The sequence below is a fragment of the Monopterus albus genome, unplaced genomic scaffold, assembly GCF_001952655.1.
Source record: "Monopterus albus unplaced genomic scaffold, M_albus_1.0 scaffold18.1, whole genome shotgun sequence".
Lineage (NCBI taxonomy): Eukaryota > Metazoa > Chordata > Actinopteri > Synbranchiformes > Synbranchidae > Monopterus > Monopterus albus.
The window spans coordinates 8,540,320-8,564,620 of record NW_018127898.1 but is presented as its reverse complement, the minus strand read 5'-3'; the positions used below and the strand labels follow the sequence as shown (position 1 = coordinate 8,564,620).

Sequence of the window (24,301 nt, the reverse complement as noted above, 5' to 3'; positions counted from 1 at the left end):
ATGTCAGGTTGTGTTTTATACCTTTACTGCAGTAGCCCTGCCTCTATCTGGCTTTTAATTACAGATGATGCCCATTAGGAATCTCAACAAATATTGTATAAGAATTAATATTCAATTATAAAAATGACATTACAGGGCTGCAATGTTACCAATGTTTAATGAATTCTGCTGCAGGTGACAGTTGTTATTTCATGGTGACTGCTGTTGGGCAGTTAAGCATGTTTTGATATATTCTTTTAGAGGAGGTGGGTAGAGAGCAAGACATAGAGGCAGAGGGCAGATTCATGCATGGATGAGAAGAGGGTCATATCTCTCTACTCCTCCTCTGCTGGCTTGCTACTACACTTAACGCCTCATTTGTGGGCTTTGTGGCCAGTGGCTTGAGTCTGTGATCTGTTGCCATAAAAGGCAGCTTTTTCCTCTCTGCTGATGGGGCACTTGCTCGTGGGTTAATACCAGACCCCCTCTAAAGGCAGACTCATATCTAATGGATATGTGTGTCGCCATCAGGATAGCTCATAAACATAAAACTCTCTGCTGCCATTGTACTTGGTGGAGCTGGTTGGGAAGGACAGAGCCCCGCCATACAAACATTTCCTTTGAACGTGTGTAGGAGTAGTTCCTATCTGTACTCCTTGTCTACACTGGGTGGACAGAGATGCATGATATCCAGGTCAAGGTTTGGCTAAATCCCCCCTGTGTCGGTCAAACCCTGTGTGGGCCTGTCTAAATGACACAGTCCGAGTCCTCTGCATTTATCCCACTGGACACAGTGTTCAGTATGACTGTGGAAATGGAAATGTATGTTCCAGTTAATTTAAACAATTTGGAGGTACACTGTATTATCTACATGCTGCTGCTGAATGTCTGAACCCAGATTTCAATGTGACTGTTTCTCTGTCACGTTCACCTCTATTTTTCACATTCAGCTTCCCTGCTAATGTACTTTGTCATGATGAATTATTAATGTCAGCACTGGTTGAAGGGAGTGTTGTCTCAGAAAATAAGAGGGTCACTCTCTTTCTTCTTTTTTCCACAGCCAAGGGTTAATTTGAACCAACAATCAAATTAACCTCTCTGTTTCCTTGCTGTACTATGGATTGTAATGAAAACTAGTGGACCTTAACTTTATTCACTAACATCCTGCTAAACAAATACAGCACTGTTCCTCTTGGCTTTCTCAGTTTTCCTTTTTGCTATGCTATATGATACAGAGGAAGAGGTTTTGCCTGGGGAAGGAGAGAAGGCTTATCCCATTAGTGTCATTCGAATGGTGAGTTGGATCAGTCTGACAGATAGATGCGGAAAATTGTATAATTATCTGTGGTTAGCCACTTGTACTGAAAAGTGCTCTGATGTCGGGGAAGGCCAGGGAAGAGCACATTTTGGCCTTTATGTGCTTATTTTGTCTTTGCACATTAAACGAACAACAATCGGAGGTCCTGAGGATAAAATATAAACACACCCAAACTTGCAGACACTCCCCCTAGGCAGGTTGAGACGTGCTCAGTCAGATGCGGCCCTTTAAAGTGTGTCTGGCCTGTGAGCCTTTTCCTCAGGTGAAGAAGAGGGTGCCTGTAACTGTCTCATCAAGATGGCACAACTTAGCACAAATTTAACAACTATGCAGAATGTGGTTCAGATAAGACGGTTGCCGCTCTGGAGAGAGAGAGAGAGAGAGAGAGAGAGAGAGAGAGAGAGAGAGAGAGACCCAGTATAACAGTAACTCGCTTAATCACATTCTGCTGATTTCTGATAAGATCTAAAATACAAAACTGACTGTATAGCACTATATCACTGGTTTAGTGTCTGTACTGCTTTTTGCCAACAAAACATCCCCATGAGTGAGTTTGCATGAAGTACCTTGCAATTTTGTTGTAAAATAATAATAGTTATACTATTTTCCTGTTTCAGTGAGGAGTTATTTAGTGAGCAACTTATGTTATATACAGAGTTTTGAACTGTCAGACTGTTTTACCTTAGTGACATCCTTCATCCTGTTTCCTCAGATTATTGTTTATTGTTGATTATTGTTTCTATTTCAGTGACTGTCATCACTGTTAAAGCAATAAACTGCTCAGAGTTAAATATTGATGCTATTTTAACAAAGGCTTTATGTATGGATAAAACTGTTTAATGTTAGCCCTGTCCTCAACTAATATTTTAAACAAGTGAAGGAATCTGAGGGTTTATTTGACAGTTTTATAAAATATGTATCACCCTCTTCAGTTTCAGTGTCCTGAAAATATAAATTATGCAAAACTACAGTTGTGGTCAGAAGTTTTAGAACACCTCCATTTCTCAGTTGTTCCTGATATAACTCAGCCAGATCTGAACACACATTCTTTCTACAACTGAAACCAAATATTGCTGGGATAGACAGTACTATTTTTGGTTCATTATCCTTATTATCTTACTATAGGATGATACCCTGAAAAACTCTGACTTCATTTGTTAATTGCCTTTTTCCAAATATGCTTCAGAGGGTGTAGTAACACAGTGTTTTCCAACACTGTCATTTTACAGATGGCATTTATCACCTGCAGGAATTATTGGCATCAGTTTTCAAGGCGTAATGTATTTCCACTACTACAGAAAGATGGAAGTAAACCATTTATATTTGAACTACTGTCAATTAAAACTGGAAAAATGGGGGTGTTCTAAAATTTTTGACCAGTGGTGTATGTATGGCTGTTTTGATTTCAATGATCATTTAGTTTTTATCTAACATACAAGCCTCCATACAGAAGTCATATCTATGTGGCTTATAGTCCTATTTTGACAGATCAGTTACTGAATGATTTTTCAAGTCTAGTGGGCAAAGCTAAACCCAGGCTAGACTCTAAATACTCTGCAGTCAGCTGCTGCATTCAGTTTTCAGCTCAGCTCATTCAAGTGTAATAAAACAATGCAAGAAATGCTGGAGGCCTGGATGCTCTGACTCTTGACGGAAGAGTTGAAATAGGACAAAGGACGTGACGTGGAGGTACTTCTATAAAAATTCCCTATACTTAGACATTGCCTCTGTTTTTGGTTTTGTCTACAATCAGAAGCATTTTGTTTTAAATATGCAGGTTGGTTTGTCAACATGCAGGCCTTTAATACTTAATGAAATAACAGATATTCCCACACTGAGCCAGTCTGATGAGTCTTGCAGCACAAAGCAATTTATGGTCTGAGAGCTTGTCGTGTCTCAGTTATTACCTTTGTCATGCTCTGTTGTTCAGCTGCATCTCCTGTGATAATACACAAGGGATTAGCAGGTAACAAGCAGCAGTGTTCCTCTGAGGATGTTGCACGTGGCTTTGAATGTCTTGCACAATACTACATAAATGCAGAGGGGGGTGGCGGGTACTGCCAAACTGTGATTTCCCAGCCACACAGGGAGCCTCCTACTGGAGAATGTGGTAATGAAAGGTGACAGGAAGGGCCCAGGGTCTGGAATGAAGCCGGGGCAGCTGGTCAGAGCAAGAGAATAGGAAGCAGCGTGCACCCGGGCTAAAGTGCAGAGAGAAGCAAATTAAAGCTCATATCTGCCATCTCCCTCGCCTCCCTGCACTTTCCTGTTTGGACTTGAAGGTGATTGGGAGCCAAGGCGGTGACAGTTGACGGAAGCTACACGGAGGAGAGAGTATTTATTTACAGTGAGATGCAGCGATGCTTGTTCAGGATGCGGTTTCACGCAGGATGTGCTGTTCCCCCCCTCACCCCCCCCACTTACACACCTCCTCCCATCTTTCTCATCTCCACCCTCACACTACAATCCCCAGGTTTGATCAAGAATGGGAAGTGGGTTACTAGGGAGGAGGGGTTGGCTTGCTGCAGGGCCAGGCAGGCTGCATTGTGTAAAAGGCAGGGTCTGGACACAGCCAGCAGAGAGCTCACTCAGCATGCCTTCCTGTCTGGCCCAGGAGGTGGTACCAAAGGCAATACAGGTCACTGAGAAAAAGGAATGTGAAGCCTTAGAGACAGTCCCTGCTTTGTGTGTCTGCATGTCCACTAAGGTCAAGGGATGTAATTTTCGCCATCCTCCCAGGTCCACGAGGGCAAACGCAAAAGCCCTTACTGCACATGTACCACAGTGCCTGGAACTTGTCAGTGTACACGGCCAGGAGGCAGACCCTCGATTGTATGAATAGGAACACGTGTGTGCCCCTCATCCATGTCCGCGTATGCACGAGGGTATGTGCAAAGCATGAATTCCGCTTTAAGTTTGCATTGTTTGACAAATATTGTCTTTAGGTGTTACAGAAAAAGGAAATTGTGTATTTTCATAGCCTACACAAGAGAAGCTGTGCATATGACAAAAGTGTAAGTGTGCCTGTTTTAAGAGCGTCCAAAAGAGAGTGGGTGTGTATCCTGCCAGGGGCTCCACCTTGTAAAGGTTTTGGCAGAGTTCAAAGTAAAGTAAAATCCCAGTAATTACACTTTACACTGTGGTTGCAATACACTATTCACATTACAGTAAACTGCTCATTTTAAATATACAAGTGTGCACAGCATTATCTCAAACCACCCAAGAAGAAATATTCACAAAATGTGACTTTATTAGTCAGATTTTAAAAAAAGTAGCAGGCACAATTTCTCACTGGGCCACATCCTGCCCTCTTTGACTTTCATCTTTGGAGACAGAGAACGGTAAGTATGTGAGTTTGGTGAAAAGGTGAGCTGTTCTGACTGCTGCTAACCAGCTGTCATGTTGGTAGTAATCCGCCCAAAGTTTCAAAGACAGGTTTTATGACCTGCCTTACGACCTCATCTGTGTGGACAGTGGCATCTAAACTCTGGAGAACCTGACACATAAAAAGCACATCTGTTAAAGCCTAAATTGTAAAACAGCTACCACGTGTCCAGGCAGTGAGTTATAATACACAAAGTAAAGTGGAGCTTATAAGTCTCCACACAGCAACAACAGCAGTGATTGTCTTCTGTTCATTTCTTTTAATCAGCTCATATCTATAATTTTCCTGCTGTTTTTTTATGTTTATTTTTACTTTCACTATGTACATTATTTTTCCGTGAGGAGTCAAAAAGACTGAAAAAACAGTCTTCAGTAGTAGGGACTGGGAGAACCCTTTTTTAGTATTTAATTTTAAAGTTAATTGTTGAGCTGATACTGTCGTTGCAATGTTTAAAACAGAATTCCTAACCAAAAATGCAGACATTTGATCTATTAGGACTCATTTGATTGAGTCAAATTTTAGTAGTAGCTGAGCCTGCGTAGTCACTCATTTACATTAAACAGCTTCATTTTGAGTGGCAGAATGACCACCTCATAATTATGGGTGTAACAATCCATTGATCTGGATTGATTTACTGATCAAATAACCAACGGTCTGATAACATTCAGCAAGCCACATCTGTATGCATTTCCACTGAAGTGCTGTTCTCTTCAATCTGGATAACAAGCTCCAGGCAGCGCAGCTAGTGTTCTGACTGGGAATTCACACTAACAGTGAGATGTGAGCAGTGAATTAGCTACTGAAGATTTGATTCGTTCAATCCATACCGACTCCGACCTCCGTAGAGCGTCTCTGTCAGCAGGACAGCACTTGGACAAATGATCTTCACCAGGCTGACCGAGAGCAGAAATGTAGCCTACTGGACGAAAACAGTTTTCATGTAGGTTCACCCTTAAAACTCATAGTGACACCAGGAGCTTGATCAGTGACTGCAGTTGCCAGTAAAAAGTTTGCAGCACAAGGTCTCACTCATGTCTCTGAGTCCATGTGGACTGACACATTTGACGTATTGGAGTTCTGTCTGCATGAGACGGGTTAATGACAGGTGTCAAAACATGTCTCAAAACACTTTCAGTGTGAATTGGGCTTGACCTGTACTGATAGAGTAAACTGTCCTATTAGAAACAAGTCATGTGTATTGAAGTGTTTTGGATTAAAAAGGATGAACACTCACAACACTGAAATGTCACACATTTAAACAAATATTTGACTGCAAAGTAAGAAATGTGGATTTTTTTTCACTTACTTATACTTAAATAACACTTCACAGTGAACATGTGTGAATTAATATAATCAGGTGTGAAAATGGCACATAATATCATTTGATATCAGTCACAGGTCACTGAATCAAATTGAATAGAAATCACATTGTGGCTTACTTTTAAGTATCAGCAGACACTGGATTGTGATAATGATAAATACTATAGGACTAAAGGGTTGCTGTGGTGCTAAAAAGTCATAGCATAGCAAGATTGTTTTGTGGTTTACCACCACAGTCCAGTGTGCAGTGCAGTTGATGCAATTGTAATAGCAGGGACACAGTTATTACACAGTTTTACCAGCTCAGTCTCTTAAAGAGGAAGTGTGCCTTCTCCACTTAGTGCATTCAGTCATTGCTTCTATCAGAGCATTCAGAGTCTTATGTGTCTGTGTCCTTCCTGCTGCCTCTATATCTGCTGGTTGACTGAATGCCATTGAGTTTTTTCCACTATAGGAGAGACACTGTGGAACTGAGAGAAACAACACGTGTGGGAGGGAGGGCCACACAAACACAACATAAATCTCAGGGCTGATATGAGGTTTGTTCAAAGTCATCTCCCAAATAACCTAAGAGAGAGCTGCTGTGCAATTCTTTAATAGACACAGTGCAAGGGGCAGGCCAGTCACCGTTCCTGTTTGGAACTGGCACATCAGGCAGACATGGTTAGTGCTACAGAACCAGTAATCTCATAAAAGCATGTTTGATTCAGTTACAGTACATTGTACAGATATTATTTCCCAGGCTGAAAGTTTGCTTTGGATTTTTTTCTTATTTCTGTCTGCATACTTGAGATTTTGTTGAGAACTGATCTGTGGTCAGTGATGATGATGCAAATTGATAATGATTTTGTCCTAACTTGCTACAAAAAGCTGGGTCATTTATTCACTAAATGCTGGTTGTAGATTCTTTTGCAGTGTCATTCAGTAGATATAAGGCTATAGATGCAGACTCATATAATGACATATCCTATCCATACAGTTAATTTTTCTATCAGCTTGGGTGTGAAAGACCAGTTCTGCTGATCATGATGACATAGATGAGACTCTGAGGTCTTTTTTGTCAGACTGTCAGAGCTCCACAGACTCTGTTTCTCCAGCAGTGAAGAGTGAATTCTGACAGAAGCTTCTCAACATTGTAAGCTTTGACTCTGTCCAAGCTACTGTGTGAGCAGTGGTCAGTGTCCTCCATGTCCTCTGACCCTCCATATCACACATTATATAGCAACGAGGCCATGCCCCCTACTCCTTGCTCCTCACTCCTCAGTTGCGTTTTTTTTATATATATATATATTTTTTGGGGGAGCAGAAAGTTAGAATGAAGATGTGTAGTTGCCCTTTAAAAGTTGAAATTTATATAAATTCTGTTGCCCCACTCTGGATTTTGTGTAAGAGTACACAGACTGATTGACAGCTAGTATGAATTTTATATGAAATTTGATCTGGTAAAAAGCTGGGGTGAATTTGTATTTGTATATATTGAAGTGAAGATTTCTGTCCTCTGTTGTAATAAGTTAAAAACTAACCCTATTCAAAAGCAAGTGAATTTAGACAACTGTGAGAAGGCCAGTCAAATAAATGATCACACTGTATTGTTAATAGTTTTTTTTTTTGGGCTGGATCAGAGGGTCCAGGACCTGTTATAGCTGAACACACCTGGGGAGCAGTCTTAGAGAATGTACAATATTTTTATTCATTCTCCTGTGTCTTGTGATGCTGTTTATAATTGATAATGACAACATGGTTACTTCTCGCATGAATCGGAAAATATTTGTTATTCACTGTGAGTGTAAGCTGGGTCTTAGCCTAATTGATGTTTTGGAAGATGAGCTCAATTCGATGAGTCATTAGGCCTATTACCAGAATTTTATTAAATGGTCCTACCCCCCAAAAAAGGAGTCCATTGTGGAATATTTCCTTCCTAGAATAACAGGATGTTGGTTTGGTAAAAGGCAGATAATATATGTGTGAGATTGATCAGTGAGTAGCGACCCCATTATCTCCTGAGATGTTAATTACACTGTGCTCAGCTTGCATGTCAAAAGGCAGATAATTGAAGAAGGTAAAAAGATGTGCCACACTTTATTTATGCTTCCACTTGGAGCTAGTAGAAGATCGTCTTTCTTCCTGGCATGCTTTTTATTCATTTTCTTTTTTCTCTCCTTTTTTCTCTAGGATGTATTTATTGTTGGGTAATATTACATTGTCAAAGTTTATAATTTTGCAAGGATATTGGTTGCAATCATTAACCTGGCCTGTGTGTGCGCATGCTGTACACACACAGGAGTCCTCTGTCCGATCTCTGTATTCACTGCCACAGCTTTCTAACATGATTAGGATGAAATTATCTACATAGAAGCCTTTAAAGGTCTTGTACTCTGATTTTGTCACACCTCCTAAAGATCTATTTGATGCACTTTTCTGACCCTGCACATTATTTCTACCTTACATTTACTTTAAAATTCAACAGCTTTTTTTTTTAACAACTTAAACGGAAGCCTGTAGTCCAGGGGTCTCCATCATGTCTCTCATGAGCTACCAGTAGCTCACTCCCTGATTCTGAGTAGCTTGCCTAAAGGATCAATGAGTATACAGGACGCTATGTAGCCTACAATGGATGCATGATAAAAATGTTGCACAGCAGAACTTTGCTCAGTGAACCTGCTCAAATTGCAGTCCAGTCAAATACACTTCCACCCTCCTTTGACACCAAATTATTATTTGCCAATCACCTGTCAATCAAGCGAGTTATACCGGTGTCAAGTTTGTTTACATCAGTGATATTAGCAGCTTTTGGATAATGTTACTTTAAGTGTTAAAAGTCTTCACTTAAATGAAACAATAAGCATGTAACATTACTAGGTATATAAGAAACAGGAGGTACGTTGCCATTGGTTCAGTTAATTGTGCTGTGTTCTGCAGCTTGCTTAGGCTACATTTTAGTAGTGTAGCAACACTACACCAAATTAGCTCTTAGCAGTTGCTGTTTGCTACATACCATTGGATGTACTGCCAGCTGTCAATGCATTGGTTTGATACTTTGTCAAATTACAAGGAGTGTCTTATTCTACCATTTCTAAGTGGGGTTATGGATGTTTATTTGCAGTGGACATATAAGATAATAATACCCTTGGAATGTGTAAGTAACACAACATGTTTAACATGCCTGTGCATTCAGTTATTACTAATTATTTAATTAGATTGTGGCAGTCAGGCACCAAGGGTTTTACATAGCCTGCCTTAATTGCCTCCATTGTTGTTTCTCCTGATAAGGAGCCTAAACTACCATAACTAACTTTTTGTTACAAAACCTACAGTACATGGAAACTAAAAATGTCTTGATTTCTGAAAGGAGGTTCATGTAGGCTTGACAGTCTGACAGATGTTTTTGTTTTTTCTACATTTTCCTATATTGTTTTGATACAATATGTGATTAAATGTAACTAGTAGTCTAATATAAAACACAAGTAGCTTAGACACTTTCATTTTGTCAAAGTTGCTCTCCGTAAAAAAGGTTGGAGACCCCTGCAGTAGTCACACTGTTTTGCCTTTGTTGCTAAAAACTGTAGGTCTGAGCATGAACAAGAGTGCAGTCATGCTCCTTGTACATCTTCATTTACTGTATAAAGTTGGTGTAGCAATAATCTCCTTTTAGCGGATGCATTAGTTGGTTGTAATCAGTAAGGTGTTATGGTGATTACAGCTGCTAGATGATGACAGAAAGAGTGGTGAAGCGGTAAAAACAAAATAATAAAGAGGTGTTAAAGTTACACTATCTGTCCAAAGTGGACCTTTGAAATTGACAGAGGTGAGAGGGTGCAAAAAGCACCAGAAACCCTTTTAAAGGTCTGTCACTTTTTCTTTTTCCATTGTTTTGAGTGTATTCCCCCACCTGGGTAGCTCAGTGTCTGTAAACTTCCTATTGACGATATATAAGTCATAAGGGACACGATGTTCTTCAAAAAACAAATCTTGTTTGTCATTTTGCATGCCTATAGAGATAGCGTCAAAACTGTTTTCTGTGGTTTCCTGTGGAGAACTGTGGTGTCTCAGTGTGCTGCAATTTACATGTGAAGTGCACGTGAACGTTGTCTGCACTTCCAAAAATGAATGTGCACACACACACACACACACATACTTCTGAGTCGTCTTCTCCTTTCTATGTTGTCATAATAATGTGGGGTGGTACCTCAGTGGAGTGGTCATCACACCTTCATGACTGGTGGACAGTAGTGCATCACCTGGTGGACATTGCTGTGAATGAGCACGATGTGAAACCGTATTCAGAACACTGGGATATGTAGTCAGGTGAAACTGCTGCTGTGCGTGACAGTGAATATTTATATTTTGTAGTGTGCTTTCCCTCATCTGTATGTTTGCTCTTTTATCACAGTCGAAAGTGGTTAAAAACATCACGTTTCAGAGACAGTTATGGTTTACAATGACACCATCACACCACATTATTATAATGATTACGGCCACAGTTTAAAATAAATGGAAAATTTCAGCTCTTATGTAACAGTGGATTAGAACAGGACTGAAAGAAGAAACTGTTTGAAGCCCTTCTCTTCCTAAAAGGAAGCACAGTCCAGAGAGGGAGCTGAGCACAGTAGTGCAGGTTCACCTTTGCTCTCACATCAGGAGACACTCCACCCCCATTCTCTTTTCTTTGTCTGACCAATATCTAAAATCCATTAGCATCTTTCCACCACTTGTTTATCTGCCTGGCCAGCAGGTCAGAAAGCTCCATAAGGCAATGAACTTGATTGGATTGAGTTTTTATGGTATTAAGTTTGAAGCATTTTTTTCATTTTGGCCACTTTTTGTTTGCCAGAGAAAGACCTCTGCTCTCTCAGATGCCAGCCAGCGGTATTTTGCTGTGGCAGTGCAGCCTTATCTGCGCTTGAGGTCTGTACTTTAATGGGCTTTATTGATCTAAACAACATCAGGGGTTGCGGTGATGTTATTAAGGCAGAGATAACTTCTGTGTAATTCCACTCCAACAATATATTAGCCTTTTATTGGTCTAAATAACTTTGCCTTTTAGACAGTAATGCACCAGTAAGTCACAGCAGCTCTTCATGTCGGCAGAATCTTAATAAAGCATTTCCTCTGGACATCCTGAGGTGGAGAGAGTGAAAACCGACAGGTTAAAAGGCATGCTGGGAAGTTTCCATGCCATCACTGTAAATTATCTCTTTTGAATACATAAATAACATTAGAAGAGAGCTGTGAACGGGAAGGGGTGGTGGTGGAAGTTTGTACAAACGTGTTCCTGCACTATCTCCATTTCACACATGGAGGTGCTCTGAGGAGGCACACTGCAGGCTCCACAAAGAAGACAACTAGAATACGTGCTACGTCATACAGGCAGTAGCTCATCATTGTTGTTTTATTTACATACTGTATGGCTATATATGTGTAATCTTTGGTTAATCATGATTAATCAATTAAACAATCCGTTTGAATAATTATCCATAATTTGTTGACACTTTGTGCTTCAACAAATGTGAAGCACAACACAAAAACCTATGTGGGAAAAAGGAGAGTATAAGTGTGTATATAGTACAATACTTATAGTATGTGTTGAATATACATAGGTAAGTTTAATAAGCATGCATTATTAAGCATGTAAGTGTGCATAATAACTGTTGTTGTCCATATTCAGGGGAATACTTACTCAGGTATTTCTGCTCATTTTCGGGCGCCAAACAGTGAAATTGCATGTGTTCATATTCTATTTAGTAAGTAGTCACAGTTGGGGTTTTGAACCAGAGAACAAGAAGAAAAGTGTCACCACAGGAATTTGCACATTCGGTCTCATTCATCTATTTTAAGGTTTTCCAATTCAGGGACACAAAAATCAGGGAGGAGAGAAAGGAGATTTAAACAAATACTCTCAGCGCCTGATTTACCATCACTGTGACAGAGGGTCCTGTGGCTGAAATTTAACATCAGGTGGAAGCAGGTGTGAAATTTGCAGCACTGCTGTCAGCCATCTGAGATCTCATCGGAGTTAAGAACACGTTAAGGAGAGGGTGTTTGTATATCCCTTTGCTAGGCAGAGAAGAATCCGACGGATCTTACGGGATTTCCTTCAAACCTGCTTCAAGTACTGAATGAAATAAAAGGTGATATGACTGACAGGCTACACAACTGCAGCCCCTAAATGTGTTTGTTGATTTCAGCCATGTTAAAGTTCAGCTGCAGTAAAAACACTCTTTTCTACAGTTCCTCTCGGCCCACTCGTGTGTAGTAAGGCACCGGCTGAAGTGCATTCAGATTAACATGGCTGCAGCAGTGCTCATTCACAGAATCAGTGTTGATAAATTGAAAAAATTGTGGTGCTGTTGTATTTTCCATGCCTGATGGTAATATGCGACAGGTTTAGTAAATATCCCCTATAACGTCATGATTTTATACATTGAGCAGATTTGTTTTACTAGTAATGTAAACATGAACAATATATAAAAATGACAATACTGATCAATGAGCCATCTGAATCACCAGAGAAAAGAGTGAAAGATTTATTAGTTAATTTAAAAAAATGTAGCCACAATTTTGTTATAAGTAGAACGAGGGTTATAATGTCGTGACAGAATCAAATTAATTTCAGTTTTGGAGAGTTGTTTATTGTTAGCTTTGTTGCTGATTTAATGTGCATGGTGTATTGTATTTCTGCAAATTTCTTAATGGACAGTTGCAATAATTCCTTCCTTTCAAGGGCACCACATATCTAATATTTATATGAAATAACGAACCCATTTATCTGAAAGTGAATTTTAAAGGGGTGGGGGTAGGGCTTCATAATTTGCAGCTATTTAAAGCCTTGGTTTTTGTAATGAATTATTTTGTCATCTCGCCTGTGATGAGATTCATCTTTAATAACTGTAACAATTATTTTATTAAAAAGAGAAGCCATGCATTATGGCTATCTTGCCAAGGTCTCAAGCTGGAAGGAATTCTCATTAAGAGCATTATATTACCCTGCTGTGCTTCCAGTTCGATGTCCCACTGAAATTACATTAGGTGTCAACAATGTTTGTGTTAGAAGTAAGCATTCATAAATACAGAGGCTAGTGTTTTCAATTGCTGGCTGACACTGGGAGATGTATTAAAAAAGATACTAATGCACTGTATCTGATTAAGTCACTTAGAGAGAAACTCTGTTGAAGTGTTGACTATTAATATAAGGCTAACACTGTTCTGTCATCAACACAGACATAAATCTTGATTCAGTGATGAGGAACTTTTGATTGCTTGAGATAATTATGTGATTTATTTAGTTGACATGGACTGTTATTGCCCCTCATTCCCAACATTTAGCTTTCCTTTCCAAACTATATAAGCATCAGATTGTTTGTGTCATGATTGATCTGTCACTGTCTTTTCATCTACATCCTGTGTTTCTTCTGATGGCTAACGTGGTGTGCAACATTGTGTTTTGTTAATGGTTTCAGGCCCGGGGTTGCTGCTAATGACATGGCTGTAATTGTTTGTCAGTGTGATAATGTGTGATTTCCTATTTCCATGTGAAGTTGGACATTTGCTGAAGGAGGGATCTTGTCAGGAAGACAAAGTACTGTCATTTGTCACCAGCTAAATGAGCTTCTCTCCAGACATCCTCTCAGTTTTCACTGGCAATATTATATTCACAGATCCCTTTTTTGGGCTGGTGCCATGATTGCCATGATTGTTCAGTGCACTGTATAATAAGGCAAGAAACCTAAACTCTTAGCTGCTTGCTAACACATAAGCCCAATTAAAGACACTTTCTTGTTTGAGACTAACTTTCATTTTGTGAAACAGTCAGAATCCACGAAACCAAGATAAAAATGTAACCAAGAACGGGATAAACCTTTCATGAAGTGACTTATGCTGTGTACTGTGCTGACATATAGAAATCTGTTAACTGTAGTTCACAGAAAGACAGAAGTGAAATTACTGAATGTGGTAATCTTTTATTCTTAGTGTTTGTAGGAGTCATCACTTCCTTAAACTTAACATTTTTAACCTCAGAAACTATTTCTTCACCTTGAGCGGAAAATCTTCGTCACTTCATATTTTTGTATACACTGACTTATGATTTTTTTTTTACGTGATTTTATTGTGAAATTACTTTTTTTGGCTAGTAATCAATATTATATTTTATTCATGCTGCCTCTCCAGTGATATGATAAACTTATGAGGCATGTAATTGCAGCAATTGAAGGACAGGACCATGGGACCACACTCATACTTTCCAGAGTCTTTGATGTAGTCACATTGTGAGCGGACTGCTTCTGTTTCTGATTAGACTGATTCCATATTGTGGGGTTGGGGGCAGATCTGACCTAGTTGACAATCAAATGGGCAAAACAAGCCAAACAAAAGAAAGGTGCAGTGAATAGATCTCCCGAGGGAGCTACTTATTGTCACAATTGCCCCTTTGTCTTCTCTTTCCACTCAGTATCGATTAATGTCTTCATCGGTTGGGCTCTGTCCGCCATAGCGCAGAGGGGTGGTCTAATCAGCTAAATGTAGCCTCTGCTTTCTAATTATTACCTGAGTGCTTAACACTGATATTCAAGGACAAATGTTGTAGGAGAAGGCAGATCAGATCCCATGTGAAGTCCCTGAGCTCTCGCCGAGCAGCAGATCCCTTTTCAACGCCAGCTGTTCTCTCAGATACACCAGGCCGTGCTGAAATTCTCTTAATATAATTCCGGGGACTCAGGAGAATAGTACAAAACAAGCGTGCCAGCGAGAAGAACGTTGAATTTTTCATCAGTGGGCCTCAACTCGCTGAGTTAGTGGGCAGCACTCTCATTCATGAGCAGATGTTCAGCGCAGTTACACTCTGCAGTTAATGTGAACTTACTGGCCTCTCTGCCATTGGCTGCAAGGACGTTGGCAGCGACCTGGCATCTGAGAATTACTCCCAGTAAAAGGCGCAGGGCTGGAAAGTGTAGCCCTGGCCGTTTTTAGCCACTTCCCAGCCCAGGAGCTGAATTCTGGACAGGGGAAGCCATTGACAGCCCATCCGTCTTTAGTCTGACAGTGATTAAACACTAGCCACTGTTTGCTTGGGGAATAGTAGAGAAATTTCTGCAGATAATTTCTGCAAGTTTTACCCTAATTTCTAATGACTAACTAAACATGAAGCAGCATCACTCAGTAGGGTGGAATACACTGCACATGTGTTTAACATAAGTACATAAGGATACCAACCCCTCCTGTTAGTATGAAACAATTATACATGCAGAGGAATTATTCCAGTACCCTTGAAAGAGGAAATTCATTGATACAAGACACCTGTGTGGGGGTAACAGTTTGGCCCTGGTAGGTTTATAGCTGAAAGCAGCTGGAGCTGTGGTCAGCCTGGTGGTGTGTTTCCTCTCCCCAGCCTGGTGCTTCAGACATCTGCATGCCCAAGCTGCTCAGCCTGGGTTTGATGTGGGCATACAGATTTGTAATAGTTTCCTTCTATCTATGCAAAAGGCTATTTGATGTAAAATGCCATTATCTGGTCAGAGTGTATATGTGACATCAGGTTTAGTAGGCAGTGTGCCGATCAACTCAGATGTGTGTGAATGTCATCACAGTAAAGTTGTGCATATGGGACTTAAACAGTGGAAATGACAAGCTCCTGTTTCCTCTGCATGTCTCATTTTCACTTTCTAATTGGTCGTTTTCAGGTTGGCTTTATGAGAGTAAAAACTAATTAGTGTTTCTAAATTCAGCAGAAAAAGTCAGTGAGCTTGATTGTTCTGGTTTCCTCTCCTGTGTCAGGCGCTCGACAATAAAATAAGAGTCTAATCATTTTCAAATTGCTCGTATTTTTAAACCCTAGAGCTGAATGTCACTCCTGCTCTCTTGGCATTTTGTTTGGCAAGATCAGGGAACAGTGGTTGCCCTCTTCGCCTGTGTGCTCTCTTTGTGATTTGTGGGAAGTTTGGACTTGGGGCTGGTGGAAAAAAAAACAATGCTTTGTGTTTTAGGTGGAGTTCTCTCTGCTTTGATTGGGAACGTCCTGCTGACAGGAGTAACCTAGTAAGTTTACAGTAGCTGTGACATTGCTGTTACCTTTATTCTAAGAGCTCCAGCTGTAGCGAGCCCTCAGGAAGCCAAGTGCAGGCCCACATAGGCAGCTGACTGGACCACAGAGGGGAGAATGAGCCCTGTTTGAGTTGGCAGACTCTCCCCTCTTGGGGAACTTTTGCTGCCTCTGCAGAAAGGCCAGTGGCAGCGGCTCTGGTGGGGCGGCGGTGATTCTCGGGGCAGGATGGGCTTTTTCCACCTCTCCTGCCTTTCAGGAAACATATTTTGCCGTCTTTTCCCTCTGTGGTTGCAAGCGGAGGGAAGGCAAAGGGGCATGGGTCAGTGGGACTGAGTGACAGAGCTCAGCTTTGAGGAGCTGAGTGCTTATGTGTGAATCTGAAAAGGGCAAGTTAATATACTGTGAACAGCCTATTTCAGAAAGCTTAGGTGTTCAGTCTGAATGCTTGGTTTGTACTAAATAAAAACATTTAGAGCGTACTGTAAAACCTACCTTATTTCGATTTTTCCATCAACAAGGGATTCAATTGCATTTAGGGCAATGATGCTCAAATGAATCTGGGCTCAGTTACAGTTTTTGGTATGTGTCATTATTTGTTTAATCAAGGGAGTTGTTGTTTGAGATGCTAAATATGTGTGCACAGATATTTAAAGAGGCACTGGGAAAACTTTGCAATTCTGCCTTAATGAATAATCATTTGAAAATGGCCTGTGCTTCCACCATTACATGTAATAAGCAACACGGGCATAGCATCTGAGGTGACTAAGGTGACTGTGGAAAAGGGTGTATTTGATTTATGTTAGTCACCTTCATGTTTCAAATAATTTCCACTGCTTCTCTTGTCTTTTCCTTTCTGCCACCCCCACCCCTGACTTTCCTTCCTACCACCTCTTCTTCACTCCTCCCCTTCCATGTGTTGCTTGCTGGTCCTGCCAGGAGACTCCGGCGGTGACATCCTGTGGAGCCAGAGATCAAAGTAAGTACTGCACTTCTCATGCATGTCAGTAGACAGCAGTACAAGTTAGCTGCCACAGAAACACTGCTCATGTTCTAGCTTTGCATCAAGCTCATCATTAGTTTCTAACTTGTAGACAAACATTTTTTTCATGTCTTTTCATGGATGGCATTATATGGAAACTGTAATAAGTTTGAATGCTGCAAAATGATAAGAAAGGTTTTGCATAGTAACCGATTTCCTCATTTCCTGATGCAGTTCCATATTTACATCCCTTTGAATGATGCTGAACATGATGACAGTGGCAGTGGCCAGTCAGTGTGAATCCTCTCAGTGTTGACTGCTGAAAGTTGCAGATAATGTGCTGGATCATGTCTGCAGTCCCTGACTATTCTAGCAGTCATTACTCCTTGTGTGGTGTATAAACACATCAAAAACAAACAATGACCCTGGGCAGACTCCACACTGCAAAACAGTTTCAAAGTGTACAGTGTAGTGTAAACACAAAACATGGCTAACCTTCATGCAGGGCAGACTTCACCTTAAACCTGGTGTTTGTTTTATCGTCCCTATCGACCTTGGTCAGATAGAGTTTACATCTCCTCTCATCCCATGTAGCTCAGGTTCTGTGCTGACATTTAAGTTGAGGCATTTAGTGGACTCTGTAAAAGGTTATATTGTTGGATTTTGACTGAGGTTGCTAATATTTACTTTTATATATTCTGAATGTACATGTTACATATTAAAACATAGGTTTGTGCAGAATTAGGGTGGTAAAAAGCTTTGAAATAACTGAAACTAAACTGAAAACAAATACAAAAGCACAAAACAAACTAATTCATCCATCTTCTTCATGTTGTGAAAATGTTCCATTCTTTATGTCTCAAACTAAATGTTGTTCTAAGTCAAGTGTACAGTAAATGCAGCTTTGCTGGGGTGTGGATTTTGTGTACCTGCCTTTCAAATAATGAATATTTATAATTATTTCATAGACTCTTCTGCCTCTGTGAGCACTCACACTGTGCTGGGGATGACTATAGGTTGATGTGAACCCATTTTTTAATAAAGCACAGCTGCTGGATGATTGAAAAGTGTCTCTAATTAAGGCTGGAGTGTACACACATGTAAAATTTTCTCTGGAATGCTAACAACCTGTGATATTTCCAGAGGAATTTGCTGTGCAGATCTCAGAGAAGGGAGGGGGTTCGGCGGGAGGAGGGGTAGTGTTCATGTGGCAAGCCAACATGTTGTTCACATCCATGTCAGATTGAGGCTAATGAAGGCCAGGCTGATCCTTGGTTGCGAGTCTTAAGTAAATGATCCCTCTTTGAATATATTAGAGCTCCATAGCAGCGTTGTGCCTCCCTGCCGTGTCAGTGCTCCTACATCTTTCCTTGTGGTCTGTCAAGGCCAGTCAGAACGGCAGTCACGGCGTTCAGTGATGCTGTGTAACATCCAACCTGATTTCAGTTTGTCTTACAGCAGTATTGTTACACTGAATTGGTGAGAACTGCACACAGTGATCATTTCAAGTTAGTGTTTTTGCAAAACAGCTTGATAGTAAATGGAAAGTATGAGTGTTGTGTCATTTAACAATGTAAATGAGCCATCTCAAATTTTTCCCCACCCTCTTAAGAGGGATTTCATTTGCATAACAGGTTGGGCGTTGACACTCATGCAAATTGTTCATACAGACAAACCTTAGTTTTCTCATTTTGCTGTTATGTCTTACTTGTATTTAGAATTAAATCATTTTGTTAATGAAAACATTTTTTATAATTGCAATAAAATAAATTACAACAATAGTTTATGGTACAAAAAAAGCTACAAACAGAAAGTTTAACTGCAGTTCATGGCCAAACTGGCACTTTGCATGTAAATGAATCCTAAACCTGTAATTGCAAGGTACTTTTGAATATTGATTGGAAAGACAAGGACATATAAATGAAGCACTTGTGAATGCAAGCCTCTTAAGCTACTGTACCATCCCATTAATAAAAACCTTTCTGCCTCTTTAGTTCTGGCCTACCTTACACTGAGTGAAACAGTGTCGTTTGATTTTCGCTGATATAGCATGTGTACTTCATAGATGGATGGATTGGATGGATCCAATTAGCCATGGTCATCGCTCATCTATTTAAGCTAACAGTGGGAATCTTGCAGAGACTATCCTTGATTTTGATAGTTTTGTGAAATGCTTTGGCAAAGCACTTTAAAAGCCCATAAAGAGCGCATTGTGAAGAATGCACCCTTGATGGAGATTTGATTTACAGCTGTAGCTAATGTTCTCAATTAGACATGGGAGAGAAATAATTGATTTTTAGTAGGCAGTGACAAGGGTAGGGGAATCTTAGATCACTAAAAGGACCAGGATATATATAATATAAAAAGCTATCTTTTTTAATATTATATACAATAAACATTGTTATCACTTATGACTTTTACTTAAGATTTCATGCAGGGTTTATTAGCAGATATTGTTATCTTTAAATACAGAGTCCTCACAGTCTGAGGTCTATGCTCCACATATTTGCAGCAAGCTATGGGGATTGATGGCTCGTGACACCAGCTACACTGGTGCATGTAGTGTCTCATAAGACCTCCTGACCTTCCACATGATGCGTACCATGCTGACCTGTTTGTAAGAGCCAGGCCTGTTTGTAAACAGGGGCAGAGTTATGAGAATCACTTTTGCCCTCGTCACGCTCAGCTTGTAGACTGGCACAACACGGCGTGACAAGCAACAGATGTGTCACACACGCTGAAATCAAAACAGCCATCTAGTGTAGAGTTGTATGCACTCTCAGACGTGGCTGCTGTGATGAGGCAGGGACGCAGCGATCGCTGCTGGCAGATGAGACAAGGCAGTGCCTCTGCTGCTCCCAGCTTCCTGTCTGGAAGAGGACAGGCCTGTTTATGGGCTGCTTTGACACTCCTAGTCACTTTGTCATCTGGGGTGCTCACTGTAGCTCTGATCACATGTACACATTGCACTCAAAGAGCATCATATCAGCCATATGACAGGTAGGCTCCCAATGAGACAACAGCCAAAGGGGGTGTCTTTTTCAATACACTGTGAATACAACAGTGCACTAATACAAAATAACATCAAGTGACATCTTTTTGAACGCTCTTATATTATCTGTTTGCAGTCTGAAAAGAAGTTGGTAATGCTGTCTTTTCTGCACTGCATCAGAACAGAGAGGCAGGGACTAGTCACTTGAAGTCCATCTATGATGTCCACTTCACGCAAACTGTTTGTTGTGTTTGAAAGTGCACCCAGCCCTCGCATCTTATAAAAACAGGTTAGTGATATTCTCAGCAGCTTAATCTTCCTATTGACAGTGCATCATAAGCAAGTAGTGTGGCTGCATGTCGAGCTGTGGGGAGAGAAACTGGAATCCATCATCAGAACCAAGTGAATGAATGAAGAAGCAGCAGCAGCTGCTTGACTGATCACATACTATACACTGTCACCCCACATCTGTTTACCACTCTGACAGTCGCAAGGGTGTTTGTGTTCCCGGGTGTAATTGAGCTGTTTTTCTGAGAGCAGCTGTAACCCACACTAAGTTACATCTCAACTTTCCATTAAAGTGTGGGGGTAGTTGTACTGATAGTAATCATGCCCAGTGACACTGCTATGTAAATATGACTTATCAGCTTTGTCAATTTGGTTAAGTGCCATGTACGTGGGTGATTCACATATCCAGCTCTGTGCCTCTGACATGTGCCACATACAGCAGTCATTTATTAAACAGAGGTAACTTTTATTGTTAACAAGTATGTATGCAGCAAGAACACAATCATGACAATGACGGTGTATCAAACCACTATTGCGTAGAAAAGATGCGAATGTACTCATAAAGTCAAACCTGCTATATGGGCAAACTTAACTGTCTGCATTCAGCATACACAGTATATGGAAATTGAAATGGGAATATCTAGATCTAAAACACACCATTTAATTATTCAAATGTTAACACAAAACAATATAATGCTTTATGGCTTTTAGTATTTGCATACAACTCTGTTTGCTTGTGATACAAGGACGAGAGTGGGAGAGAGATAGTGAAGGCTCACAAACAAAGCCTTTGTCTGCCAGTCCTAGGAAAATTACATCTTGTACCTGTACAGGCTTTTTATGTCAGTTCTTAAAATGAACCTGCTGTGTTATTTTAAGTGCTATTATTGTACAGCAGTATCAACTTTTTATTTATATTCAGTACCTTAACATAAACAACACCCTCACTAGTAAATAGAAAAGGGTGAAAGAACAAATATGGGAGATTTTAATGTTTAATGTTAATTTTGTATATCTTTAATCCATTGCGCAGGGGAGTTAAAATGCTGTGGATTTGTACTGTGGATAGCTGATGTCATGATTCGGTTCCGCTGCTTCCTGTCCAGCTTTTATTTTGACGTTACTTCCTGTTTTTGTTTCACCTTAGTTTCGGTCTTTTTGCGTTCTTCATCACTCACATTGGTTTCACCTGTTTCGTTATTGTTTGCACCTCTATTTAGGCAGCGTCCTCCCACCAGGAGGGCGTTTGTTCAACGTTAGTTCTCTTAATAAAGAGACGGTTTTGTTTTACACTTCCTCGTCTGGCCATTTAATTGAGTTCACCTAACACTTTTCGGCCGCATTACGCGCTGTTTCTGACAGCTGAACCTTCACTAATTTGGAAAAAGCACTATTTTTATTTTATACTACAGGTGCTTTTGACATTGACAGTGCAATAATTTACATCTCTAATTTTCTTCATCCTAAGAAAAGTTTCAGATATTAATGGATTTTTTCACACATGCGGCTCTGTTTTCCAGCAACAGGATGCAATGTTAAACTTTCTCTAAACTCCAGGCGCAAGGTGAATATGGACATGTTCAGTGGTGTTTTGCAATTTTGGTGAACACCGATGCCGCGCCCTTTTGTGCATTATCACAATACATTATAAGAGGGAGAAATACATCATGAGCAGGTGGAGTTGGGGCTTCCTTTAGGTACAGTATGTCCAATCAAACCAGCTCCTCTCATCCCCTTTAAAGAGCAGGGTGGAAACTTGACTGACTGACACCACTCATGTCAGGACACTGGAACTATATGAGAGACAATATATGACATACCTGCCAGGTATGTTCGTTCTCCATTCCCAAAATTACAGTGAGAAAACCAATTATGTAGAAGTACTGCACACTTAGTAGTCCACTTATATCAGTGACCAGTTTTTGTGCATGGAAGATAGTCTCTAGTCTTGTAACCAGCAGCAATTATAAAGCATAATTTACTCACAGCTGCATCCAGTGTGTGAAATCCACAGGGTCTTGCATGTAACCTTATAAATGTTTAACTGTTTTAAAATGATACAATAACATTATATTGTAATCACTGCATTTGTGGTGAAACTGACTGTGGTCCGCCAGAGCACACAGCCAGTGGATGTCTCGTCTACTTTATCTCCACCTACAGCTGCTTTCGAAGCTGATCAAACCGCCATAAAATACAAAAACAAACACAACGTAGTATATCTCCACAGTAGTAACGAAGTTATGTCTGTGTGAAACTTGTTCATTTGAAGAAACTGTAACTTAACAGCAGCCACAGTGAGGTTGGACTGACTTTACCTGCTGCGTAACAGGATTAATGGAGATGTCTGCAGGGTGTTTGTTTTTTGTCTTGGCTCATGAGCTGCCTTTATGTGTTATTATGTGTAATTTTTTAACGTGGATATGGATTCCCAAGCACTGGCTGCAGATCACCTCTGGCTACATCCTGTAAGTAGGCTACAGGTGGCGCGTTCTGAGGCGCACCATCACAGTTTGACCATATTCACATCTATAGCCACATGCTGGGGGCTAGTTTATCTTATTTAAATATAATCTTCATGATGCACAATATATTATTCAGCGTGAACTCCAGCAGATTAGATGTGAATTTAAGGGTTAATTTTAAGTTGGTGTGTCCATTAAAACACATTTGGGTACCTGATCTAGTGCTTCCCATTCTAGGTGCTTGCCATGAAAATTAGAAATGGCGATAAGTGGTCACCTGAGCAGGTGCTATCGTTATCGCTATTTTGGATCCAAACAACCACCAAAATGCACTGTGCTGCCTAATTAGCATATACACGGCCTCAACTCGGCCTCTCATCCCACCTCAATATAAGCGCATTCATTCATGGCAGGAAAATACAAAACACACCAATGCACAAAAAACGTAGACATGCGCCCAAGGAAAATTGCAGAAGGACTGCAAATGAGGCAACACAGAACTTGTGCTACCAGGAAAATAGAGCCTGTAGTGTTTTTATGCCTCCGTGTTGGTGACAGCCACGGCCGGAGGCGCTGACCCATTTTTGTGAATGCGGTATCTCAGGAACACCTTGAGGGGATTTCTTCAAATTTGACACGACTCTCCACTTGGACTCAAGGATGAACTGATTAAATTTTAGCAGTTAAAGCTCAAAGGTCAAGGTCACTGTGGTCTTGCATTAGTCCCATTCTTGTGAAATGTTCACTTGGACTCCTGGATGAACTGATAACAATTTGTAGGTCAAAGGTCAAGGTCGCTATGATTTTTTTTTTTTAAAGGTTAAATGATTTTCTAAAACTGTTGTTTTAGTATTGCCTTGTATTAGTGTCCTTTTGTAAAGCACTTGGGGCTCCTGCGGAGTTGTAAAGTGCTATATAAATAAACTATTATTATTATAAGAAAACAGTGTCACAAACAGAAACATTTTGGAATGCAGTGCCAAAACCCTAACAGAATTCTTTAACAAAACATGTTGCACAAGATCTTTTTGAATATTTTGTTCTATACTTTTAGAACTATACATGAGAAGATATAATAAGGGCTTATCCATCATTCTCTTCCTCCCTTCAAATTTTAATCTTTTGGCAGCACATTGCACAAACAACACTTCATCAAAACTTCACACTCCTCCACCCATAACCCTCCAAGCCACCTCGCCCCTTTTACACAGGCCGAGGTGAATGGTTGCACCAATTTTACTACCTCTTATGGTGAAATAAAGGAGGGTAAACAGTAACCACCCCATGCTACCTTGGCAGCTCTTATACAGAATGGCATGGCGGAAAATTGGCACAGTTACTCCACCTTGAAAGGCAGTGTAAAAGGGGCAATAGTGAGTATCACCAGTCCAAGCTGTGACATCTGTAGCCACCATCAACATGTGCTGTAATTAAGTGAATTCTGCAGTGTTTAATTCTATATGCTTTGCAATAACAGGTTCTAGTAATGAATGATTTAACAAATAAGGAAGGCTGTTACTTGATGCCTCTTCATTTTGT

At 40.4% G+C, this 24,301-nt stretch overlaps 1 protein-coding gene across 17 annotated transcripts in view; it reads left to right on the top strand.

Moving 5' to 3' along the window:
- Positions 1 to 24,301, top strand: part of foxp1b (forkhead box P1b) — a 161,885-nt gene that overhangs the window by 24,530 nt on the left and 113,054 nt on the right. For 14 of the 17 annotated variants that reach the window (XM_020592903.1, XM_020592902.1, XM_020592893.1 and 11 more), the window contains one exon: positions 16,975 to 17,014. The exons of the other annotated variants lie outside the window; for them this stretch is intronic. The gene's annotated coding sequence lies outside the window, so the exon portion shown is untranslated. The remainder of the gene's footprint in view (positions 1 to 16,974; positions 17,015 to 24,301) is intronic. 17 annotated transcript variants of the gene reach the window in all.